The sequence below is a fragment of the Spea bombifrons genome, chromosome 7 (genome assembly GCF_027358695.1).
Source record: "Spea bombifrons isolate aSpeBom1 chromosome 7, aSpeBom1.2.pri, whole genome shotgun sequence".
Classification (NCBI taxonomy): Eukaryota; Metazoa; Chordata; class Amphibia; order Anura; family Pelobatidae; genus Spea; species Spea bombifrons.
In genome coordinates this window covers 14,150,001-14,161,186 of record NC_071093.1, presented here as the reverse complement: position 1 = coordinate 14,161,186, position 11,186 = coordinate 14,150,001, and the positions used below count along the sequence as shown (strand labels likewise).

At 40.2% G+C, this 11,186-nt stretch overlaps 1 long non-coding RNA gene across 1 annotated transcript in view; it reads right to left on the bottom strand.

Annotated features, from left to right (window-relative positions):
* Nucleotides 1-3,623: 3,623 nt before the first annotated feature.
* Nucleotides 3,624-11,186, bottom strand: part of LOC128502048 (uncharacterized) — a 50,570-nt gene continuing 43,007 nt past the window's right edge. Inside the window, exon 3 of the long non-coding RNA XR_008355082.1 lies at nucleotides 3,624-3,667. This is a non-coding gene — a long non-coding RNA (uncharacterized LOC128502048). The remainder of the gene's footprint in view (nucleotides 3,668-11,186) is intronic.

Below are 11,186 nucleotides of genomic sequence, written 5' to 3'. Positions count from 1 at the left end.
AACTGATTACATTGATCAGGAACAGAAGTGTCACAAATCCTCGTCCAGCAGCGCAATATTTCATTCCGTTACATGAAACTCTTGGTGATTTCTTGGTTTTCTAAGAATTTCAGCAGCAGTTTCAGTTGAGGCTGGAAAAACGCTGCAAACAATTGGTGCGACTATTACATATCAAGAGCTGCCTCAAACAAATTCTTTGTCTTTCAGAACCTGAACATCCAATGTATGGAACGTATCAGGGGCTTTTGAAGGCCTGCAAGCAAGAGTTTTCGGAAGCTTCAAGGCTACACAAAAGTGTTACCACAAAACGAAAACAGAGCCTCGTATTTCACTATTGCCCAATCTCTCTTCTAAAATATAGCATTGGGGAAATCCAGAGCCTGAATGTCCTTGAATCTGCAGCATTTTTGCCTAGCTCTTTCATCCAACAAGACCGAGGATATCTACCTTTCAAGTGGGTATTGTTTGGCGCTATCCTTTGTAGCTGTCCCACTCTCATGATTTTTGTTGGCAGTGGAGATCAAGGGCCAGCTAGGGAGATCATCTGATCTGTCGCTGCAGAGACCTACATTACAGCTCCCATGTAGCATCCTCCCAATTCTGAGCACCCAAGGTAGTAATCAGGACAAGGCAGGTGACCCCGCTTTTAACCACGCTCACTTCTGCACCAATCCCCGTCCTTAATATCTCTGACCACACCCCCAACAAAACGCTCCCAATTTGCACACCTGTAACGTAGGGGGTTAAGCTCTAGAAAACCTAAGAAACAGCATGAATAACAGCGCTTCCAATCTTATAGAGTGAGGACTGCATTGGGGGGCAGGTATAAACATAAGGAGTCATGTTGCTGGCAATCACATAAACCCTACTATTACAGATCCCAAACACAATGACCCTCTGAGTGCCTTCAAGTGTTTACACCACATATAGACTTTGAATCCATTTGTAAACGGTAATCGCATTCCCTTACAGGCTCCTCATTTCCAGAGTAGGAAAATTATCTGGATGGACAACATTCCTATGAATCCCAATAACCATTACATCACCTGGGAATGGCTCTGCCAGCATTGGAGAGGTTATGGAACCACACTCTGTGCTTTGGAGTGGAGTAGTGCCATCACGTGAAAGGGAAAAAATAAAACGTAATCAGCAGGACCCAGCAGATCCATAAAGGAGCAGCAATTCCTCTAAACCCTTCCTTATTGCTTACACAGCAAAGATTGAAACAGCCAGAAGGACACTTGTTTTTGTGGGCGTGGCTAAAGGTGTGGTCAGGGGAGGGGATTTACGGAAACTTTAAATGTCACTCTAGGATCTATTTATAGAAGGTTATATAGAGGAAAGTGTTTGTTCTTTCAGTAAATTATTTCTCAAAACCATTGGAAGCTTGGTGTTGTGTTTATTTTTGAATTTTAAAATTTTGGTTTATTTAGTTTGCATTTCGTGTTTTCTTTTTGTTCCACAACATTTGCATACAGAAAATATAAAGTGTAATACAAAAGAGTTACAAATAGAGATACACAATAAGGATACTTATACACAATAGAGATACTTTAAGGCTGTGGTACCCTGTGGTCCCTTCATACTCAGCAAACATTCTAAGGACAAGGACTTTCTGAAGAAAGCTATTGGATGGTACGAGCTTTGTGTGGTATATGCCTCTCAAGTGCTACAAATGTTGTCCTGGGTATGATTTAATCTCTTTGGCTTACTGGTGTGATAAGAAAAGTTACATACAATGGACCACAGTGCTGGGGCTCTTCCTTCACACACTAACACGCTGTAACATACTCACACACAATAACACACTTACACTAATGCACCCACACACATAGTAACATACTTACATGCACACACATTAACATATTATATAGACAGATGCACACAATAACGTACTAACATACTAACACACACACAACCCAACATACAGACATACACATACAGTACAATATTTACATAGGTACACACTTTTAACATACCAGTTTAGTGGAATACATGGCCCTAGGGAAGCAGAGGTTTGAACAGGGTCTGTCTGCAGGGGTCTCCATTTCATCGCTGCTTCAAAGGACAGATTAATGTCCCAGGGAGAAGCTATTACAGTAATTTGTGTCTTCCTAAATATCATATGGCAGGAGATATATTCAGCATAACCCACTGCCTGCACAGTAACTTGCACGGGGAAATGGGGGTGAAAAGGCATATACAGATTATACTGAACATCATGAAAGTGTAAAGGGGCCACTCAGATATGCGTTAAAAAACTGCCCCTTTAAAATTTGTTTGGAAATGCATCAATAGGGTATGAATAACATAGCCATAATCTTATGGGAGAATAGCTGTGTTGCTGTTAGGAGCTGCTCTGTTTAAAACATATTTCCTTAACCCTTTTTGCTATGGTCTGTTGACACGGTTTACATGGGCATGAAAACATCTGCTGGTGAAAAGTTTTTCAGATTCTTGGGGAAAAGAGGTGCCCACTTCTCCTGCTTGTGGACATCCTGGACCTGATAGCAGCATACATACTGTCACTGATTATACCGTCCCCATACCTAGGAAAACTCCAGATTTACCCTGGTCTCTCTTCTGCTTGCCATGGTATCCAAACCAGTTTCGTCATTATCCAGACAGTAGAATGTTGTTTGATCGCACCCATTTCTCGTCTGCTCCTTGCCCACTCCACACCCACTAAAGGCTGTCTGGGGCTAGTCTTCCCCAAATGATAACCAGCCCCGCCGGGTCCAGACTGCTCATCCACCATGATGGGCTGGTCGGGTGATGCAGCGTCTAGATATGTCCGGCTGTACGCTGCATGGGCATTAGGGCTGCAACAACGAATCGATAATAATAAATCTTTGCCAACAAATGTCATTATCGATTAGTTGAATCGGTGCTCCCTGAAATACTCCTCGTTTTATAATCCGTTTCATTCAGTGTGACTCACAGCAGCAGTTACTACTTGCAGTTCCTCCCTGCAGTCACTCACTGATGATTGTCCCGCCCATTTCCTTCTGCTAGTCCCTCCCTGCAGTAAGGGGCAGATTGGCCCCGCCCCTTTCCTTTTAGCATCCACATGGCTGTGACACTCATCTAACTGAGTATAAAATTAATATTCGGGCTGCTGAAAGTTAGGTGAGGAGGGGGTTAATTAAGGGGAAGTTATGGTTAATGGGGTGTTTAGGGTTAATTTAGAGGCAGCTATGGTTAATGGGGTGTTTATGGCTAATTTAGGGGGAGCTTTGGATAATGGGGTGTTTAGGGTTCATTTAGTGGCAGCTGTGGTGTTTAGGGGGAGTTGTGGTTAATATGAAAACATATAATACAATATTTACAAAAATGTGAGGGGTGTACTCGCTTGTGTGAGATACTGTATATATATATATATGTAAATTGGATCGGGCGGTCTCCAACATGTCCAAAATAGTACATGGGAGCAGAATGACCGGATTTGAACTTATCATTTGTACTTATTGCCCTATAACTTGCAAAAAAGCAACAACAAAAACATAAAAAGTGGGTATTTTGAAACTCAGGACAAATAGAATGTATTTAGCATTTTTTGTTTTTCATTAGCTTTTGTAGAGGAGTAAATGATCATCATATTTTATTACTTTTTATGAGAACTTACATGATATGATCCAAATGATATCTGAAGAAAGCCCTTCTTGTCCTGTAAAACAACAAGAAATAACTTGTGTGAGTAAACTAAATGAGGGAGGAAAAAAATAACAGCTAAACATGAGCACCGCAAAACTGTTAAAATAGCCTGGTTTTTAAGGGTTTAATAAAGAAATTGTGATATTCCATTATCAGATTTCCCATTAGATTTAGATCTGAACTGATCTTTTCCATATTGTCAGTTTTCTACTTTTTAACAAATGAAGTACTTTGAATTAATAACTTACAATTATTTTAATAAATAGCGGATATAAACTGTGTTTGAGCTCCTAGAGAAGTAGACTGCTCATCATGGACCTGTACTTTTAAATGGGAGGTTTGGGGACCACAAGCTGCTTGGTAAATCCATGCATTTTATAGCTGGGGTGTCAAGGGGCCAGTTGCCTACTATAGATAGGGTATTTTATTTTGAAAATGACATCACCCAAAAGAGGAAAGGTAACTTATTTGGATACAGAACACTCCCTGAGAATCTACACAAAATTCTAAAGCTGTTGAATTTATTGTTTTCTTTTATGTAGGATTTGTTGCCGTATACAAGTGCGTACCATGACAGTCTACTCTCAAAAATTAAACATCAGCTTTCATGTTACATAAATGAAACAATCATTTAAATTTACACATAAAACTATCATTGGTTATTTATCATCGCTGTTGGATATCTACAAAAACAGCACAGCAGCACCTTCGTTGTTCTATAACCTGGTCAGAGCATTGTGACATCATCACCCCTATAAAGCTGAGCGCCACGCCTCTTTCGCTTCAGTGCAGTTGGGCACCCGGCACTTGCAAGGTACTATCACATAGTGAACTTGAAGTGTTGCTACCAACTACCAAACCAAATATGGACAAGAAAAGCGAACCAATCGCTGTGGAGGATTGCTGCCTCCTTTGTGGACTGAGGTGGTGTGTGAAGAGCTGCTGCCCCAAAAGACTGAGAACATTCTGTAAAAGATTCAGAGTAGCTTTCATAAATCTTGTAAGACGGAGAACAAGAGATGAAAGCAACCAGCGTTTGGCCAGTGGAGTCTTAGTACTCAAAAGCAAGAACGAGAGCGGTGCTACTGAGAGAGAGGATAACAGCCAGGATCTGGGGCAGCAGGAGGAAAAACAGGCAAATGAACACCTGGAGCAGCACGTGCAGCGGGGGAGAATGGTTGCCACTAAAAGACGCAGAAGTCAGGAGGAAAGTGGCATCCCTGCTAAACGATTTAGGAGGATTCTCCCAATGTCAGTGCTCTCCTTTACTTTTCATTCAGTGCTGGGAGAAGGCACCTTTGGAAAGGTCATGTTGGCTTCTGTTCCTGGCAGGGATTCCCAGATAGCGGTTAAGATCATCCGCAAGAAAGCTATGCAGCCAACACACATACTGAAAGAGAGGAGGATCCTGGAGGTGGCTCGAAACAGCCCATTCCTGTGCCATGGATACGCTGCCTTCCAAACAGAGACCTGCGCTTTACTTCTCATGGAGTATTTGGCTGGAAGGAGCCTACGGTCATATCTGAACAGGGTGGGTTGTCTCACTGAGACCTCGGCTGCATTTTATGCAGCTGAAACAGTGTGTGGCATCCAGTTCCTCCACTCTCAGGGAATCATACACCGTGACTTAAAGCCCAACAATGTCTTGCTTGATGCAGAGGGCCATGTAAAGATCTGCGATTTTGGTCTTGCTGCAGAAGGAATTTTTGGAGACGCACAGACAGCAGAATGTTGCGGCACATTTCCGTACATGGCCCCAGAAGTACATCTGAAGAAAGCATACGGTGTTGCTGTGGACTGGTGGTCCTTCGGGGTGATGCTTTTCCAGATGCTTAATGGAGTTTTCCCATTCCGTGTTGGCAGAGATGGGAAGATAAGTGTCTTTTCCATTCTGTTCGACAAACCTAAGTACACCAAAGAGCTCACCGAAGAAACTGTGGATATCTTGAGGCATCTCCTACAGAAGGATCCTCAGCAACGCCTTGGGGTCATAGGAAAAATCAGAGAACATCCGTTCTTTCAGACCATCAAGTGGGATGATATAGAGAGTCGGCGTTCAGCTCCGCCTTACCAGCCGACATTAAGATCAAATCGCCACCTAACGAAATGCCAGCCGATTCCTTCAGTTCTAAAGATGACAGATGACATTTCCTCTTCATCCAGTAGCCAAAGTCTCCTTGGCTTTTCCTTTGTAACACCAGACTGGATGAATTGAAGGATGGAATGCGTCCTGGCAAAGAGACTCTAGATCTTCTTACCAACATAAAATGACAATAAATCAAGAAAAAAGAGGGTTAGACCTCACAATACAGTTTCTTCCTTTGTGACATCATATACCATGGTACAGTTGATATACACTGAAATATCTAGACAAGTATTTCCCAAAATGACAAAAAAATAATAATTCTGCTTTATGTAGCCCGGGATTAACGTAACGATGCGATACCGTACACAATAAGGTGCACCGTTATCAATGACTTTTCCCATCACAGTAATATTTTATTTCATTATTAGTAACTAGATCATTTAGGGTTTTTAAATGACAAGTGTTTATATATAAAAATGTCATTATTGGGATCGAAACTGTTCTTTTTCTTACTTTGGTGTCCCTGTACTCTAGGATTTAAGGATTTTGCTGTGGCTGAGTATATTTCACTGAGCTTTAAATGTGTATTAGACATAAATGTTTTCTAGATATATTTGCATATATGAAATATGCTATACAACAAAGTTTCTTAGTTATATAAATAAGCAAAGCAGCTCTTGAAGCCAAGTAGGAATGGTTATTAAGGCAGAGCCCCCAGCAGTATCATCTTAAAAATAATATTTCTATATTGGTTAAAGAGCATAATAACGAGGGTGTGCAAATAACAAAGGGTCATCAGTTATTAAAGAGGAATCATCATCATCTTTTTAACAATCATTCCAATTTTAATAACCTTAAAAACCTTTAATAATTGATTATCAGGGGGGTTTAACCGCAGAACTCTATACCTATCAAGCACTTCAATAAAACAAAGCAAGAAATCCGAGGCATAGATAATGTGGATTTTGTCACATTATATGGTCGTATATTTTGGTTATCCAGCCACTACGTCGAAGTACAGCAAATTTGGCAAGTCCTTTCTAGGGCTGCAACAACTTATCGATAAAATCGATAAAAATCGATCATGAAAACAGTTGTCAACAATTTTCATTATCGAAAAATTGTTACTTGAATTGATTTGTTCAAACATAAGATGAGGTTTTTTTTTCACAGCAAATTATATTTACAAAAAAATACCCCTCGTCTTATAATAGAGGTCAGGCTACAAGACTAAGATCCAGGGGGGACCTGGATCCTCCTCTCTGGCAGCCGGTGGAGGTGGCATTTCTAGGGGCAGAGTGGGATATCTGGGGCAAATGTGCCAAACTGGGGGTTGGCAAATAAAAGGAAATAAAAATAAGAAATTCATTTTACTCAATCATACATTTGAATTGACATTTACTGGTAAAACTTTTATAGGTTTTAAAACCTAGTTTGAGAAATATTGTGTATGGGTTCTTGTACCTTTAAAATATAGCTTTATTATTATGTATATATTATATATATATATATATATTAAAAAAGGAGCCCTTTGTTATTTGCAGCCCTGGTGCTTTCTATTTGCTCGGGTCATATTGCTTTCCAAGGAGCCGAGTCACTGGGACGGCAGTGCATTGTAACCCAAGTGACTCTCAAGCAATTTAAAGCCTTCTCTGGACACCATTAATGAGATCTCCATGTGGGACGAGGGGCGGCTCAAACCTAAGGTTTGGACAGAACCTACAAATATACCCAAAAAACATACAAACTAGGGGAACGCACAACCTACAAAAGCACAAAAGGCTGCTAGAATAATAATGACCAATAAATCATCAAAACAAAGCAAGAATTCAGTGCAAACCCAGCAAAAACCATTCAAAAAAACCACGTCAAATTGTTAATGCCGATACCCTTTACAGTCTCTGATTTGAGGCAGTTTTTAAGGATAGTGGGGTTTTTCTAATTGCTATAAGAAAACTTAAATTTTGGCTCAGTGTGCTAAATATGTGCAACAACATTTTATATTTCCTCATTGTCATAGCTACCAACAGTCCTGTTTTCACTGGACAGTCTCCATTTTGGGGCACTGTGCATTGGTGGAAAGTGGAGAGCATGGCCTATTTGCACAGACCCTGTGATTTCCCCTAACCAGACCAGGGAGGTGAGAAATCAGATGAGACCGGGTCCCACTCCTTCACGCCTCATGCCACACCTGAGAAGTTGGTGGGTGCGCATTATTGTGCTCAAAGGGATGCACAACACTCTTTGGTCTGTAGACTCAAATAGGTAGTACCCAAAAAGATGACACAGGCAGTCTGTTCAGGGGCTAAGATGAAAGAAACATAGAATGTGACATCAGACAAGAACCCATCGGCCCATCAAGCTTGCTCATGTCTCCTGATGTAAAGAATCAGACCATAATTAGTTCTTGGTCTTCTCTTAGATTCAGGATAGCTTTATGTCCATCACATGCATGTTTAAATTCCCTTACTGTATTAGCCTTACACTACATCAACACCTTGTTTTGTTGTGTTTTATTTATTTTTATAGTTTCAGGAAAACAAAACAAAAATATAAAAAAACTGAGCTGGTACACCAAACGTTAACCCCAGATAAACAACAAACCCTGCCCTGTGTAAAGAGGGAACAGACAATCCTTTCAACTCAACAAAGAGACCTAAGCGAGAGGGAAATCACTGGTGGGAGAGTGAACATTTCTAAAATAACTTTACAAAGTCTACAGGATGGCCCAGACAAGCTATTTGGGGCACTAAAAAAAGTTGTTTGTGAACAATGGTGACACAGAAAGGCTGTTTACGGACATTGATAAGCTTTTGTAGTTCCCTACAAATACTATGAAATCTGAAAAGACTTCTGCATGCGCATTGAGCTGATGAAAACTGCAAAAGGACTGTATCATAAATATCACGGCAAAGATAAAAATTGCAAGAGCCCCTTAGTCTTCATGGCTACCATAAAGGCTACATATTGCTTGTATTACAGCACAAGCTAGTGCAACCTGGGCCTGATACAGTTAAATAATTACACAAATAATCAAAACCATTGCGATCATGCCGGTGGTTCTAATAAATACAGTGCCAATTGTATAAATGGTGCTGTTACATTTAGTTTGATGCAATTTATTTTAATAAATGAATCAAAATAAAATGATTCCTCTTCCATCATGACATGAGCCCCATTCAGGCATCTTCTGAGTGCCATCAGGTTGGCGCCCAAATGTCATCTACCTTAAAAGGATCTTTCCATTGATGATTAACAAAGCCCTGGATCCTAAGGTTTCGGCTCTTGGAAAGGGGTTACCCAAAAAAACAAAGTGGATCGCAAGGAAAATGTCACAGAAGAAGCTACCTTTGCCCAATGCCGCTACCTTCGAAAACGGCTGCTGGTTGTGTGGCTGTGGACTTGCATACTAATGCACAACAGCCCCAGTGTGAGCCTTTACCGCAGCACAAAATGATCAAGACGAGACTCCTACTGTCCTGTGAAGAATATCATGCATCTGAAATCATAAGTTTCATGATCAGAAATGATTTTATGTATATCACGGTTTAATTCTGTCATAATATATACATATAGTACAAGAAATTGCAACTCGATACATACAGGCTCATCTATAAATGTTACAGCAACTTCAAACTGGCAACTTATTAATTCTGTCAATGTGATCTCTACATATGTTCAATTGTAAAGAAAAGCTACATAATAACACAAATACCTATTTGCCATGCCTAACCGATACATACATTGCCTTAAACACTCAGTGGCATGTGCCAGGCTGCTCAGCCAATCAGAGGCCAGCATGCGGAATTCATTCAACGGTCATTTTCTTTCACCTCTCAGCGCACTGAGAAGTGTATTCCTTTGATGTGATTTTCTTTGGGCTTTAAAAGACTACGGCCATGGAAAAACGGAAGAGAGAAGTTGATGGAGAACCTGCAGGTGTGATGGACCGACACCAGGGACAGGAGGATGGACCACCTGCCAAGAAGAACCACCTTGGGGCTGTACATCTTCCAGAACAGCCCCTTGACAACACCGTGGGGACACCTGCAGTGGATCCATCAGCAAGGGAAAGAAAGAAAAGGAAAAGGAGAAGACAGAAGAAGAAGAAGCACCACCAAGCCTCAGGAGGAGCTATTTTGTTGAAGAGGCTTTCTTTCCAGAGAGTGCTTGGCGAAGGCGGCTTCGGAAAGGTGCAGAAGGACTATTTATTTCTTTTACATGTAGATTCTTAGACAAACTGCTTTATTTAGTTCATACAGAGGATGGTTCTGTCATAGTCATCTTGTTACATCATACATTTCTGTACTCCTTGTACTTACATTGGGAAGGTCTTTGCAGATTGGAAATTAGAGCCATTGGTTACTGTTAATATTTGTACTATTCTTATTATAGGATTGTTTTATAAGTTAATATGTATTAACATCACCTTTATTTGAGGTTACTTACTTTTAAGCTGTCTGTTTCTTGGTCACATGGCTGTAATATATGGGAATATATGTTTCTTTACATTTTTAAGCCATATGCTGTCTTCTGCACGTATAACTTGTTTGTTGTGAATTTTGCTAATAAAATATCAGTCGTTTATAGCCATGTAGATGGATGCATATTTATGTACTGTATGTATCTCTATCTATCTATGTTTCTTGCTTCTTACGTGTAATTTGAAATTAATTTAATGAGACAGGTTAATTAGGTTACTTATAGCTATGTCTTTAATGGAATTAGGCAGTTGCTGCATGTTTATTATACCTTAACCGAGTGCAGTTATTTGGAACAAGAAAAAAGGGAAAGTTTGGTAATTATTGTACTGTATTGTATGGCTAATATTAAAAATTATTAGTAAACTATTTTCCCAGAGGCTTTATTCTCATATTCTCCTATATAAAGCAATGGGTCTAACTTGATGGCCATCTAATGCATTTAAAAGGATGTTAAATATTATTACGTGAGCGGGGGCACTTGGCAGTCATCGTTACCCTGGGCTTTTATTAATATTGGGCAACTTTGCTGCTTTGGGGTTTATTCACAAAACAGTGAGTTTGACGGTGAGGTCGGGTCAGGTAAAATATTTCAAATCACTTGCATTTTGGATTGTAAAGGCCAACCCTGTGGAGTTCCTCCTGCAATAAATTGCTTTAACACAATATGTCTGAATAGATTCCATGGGCAGATCGGGTCACAATGAAAGAAGTCATTGGCATTTCGTAACGTTACTTCATGATCTCAGTGACACTGGTTGCTTCTTGCTGTATATTAACATGTTCATTTAATTGGGATAAATAGCATGTTGACATCAACATTCAATGCCTAATGGCACATATCACATTTACTGATACAACACGCTCCGTTACATAACTATATGTTAACCTTGGTAGTATGACAGCCCGGTAATATATTCTCACATAAACCTTGTTTGGACCTGCTTGGCTTTTCAAATAACGTA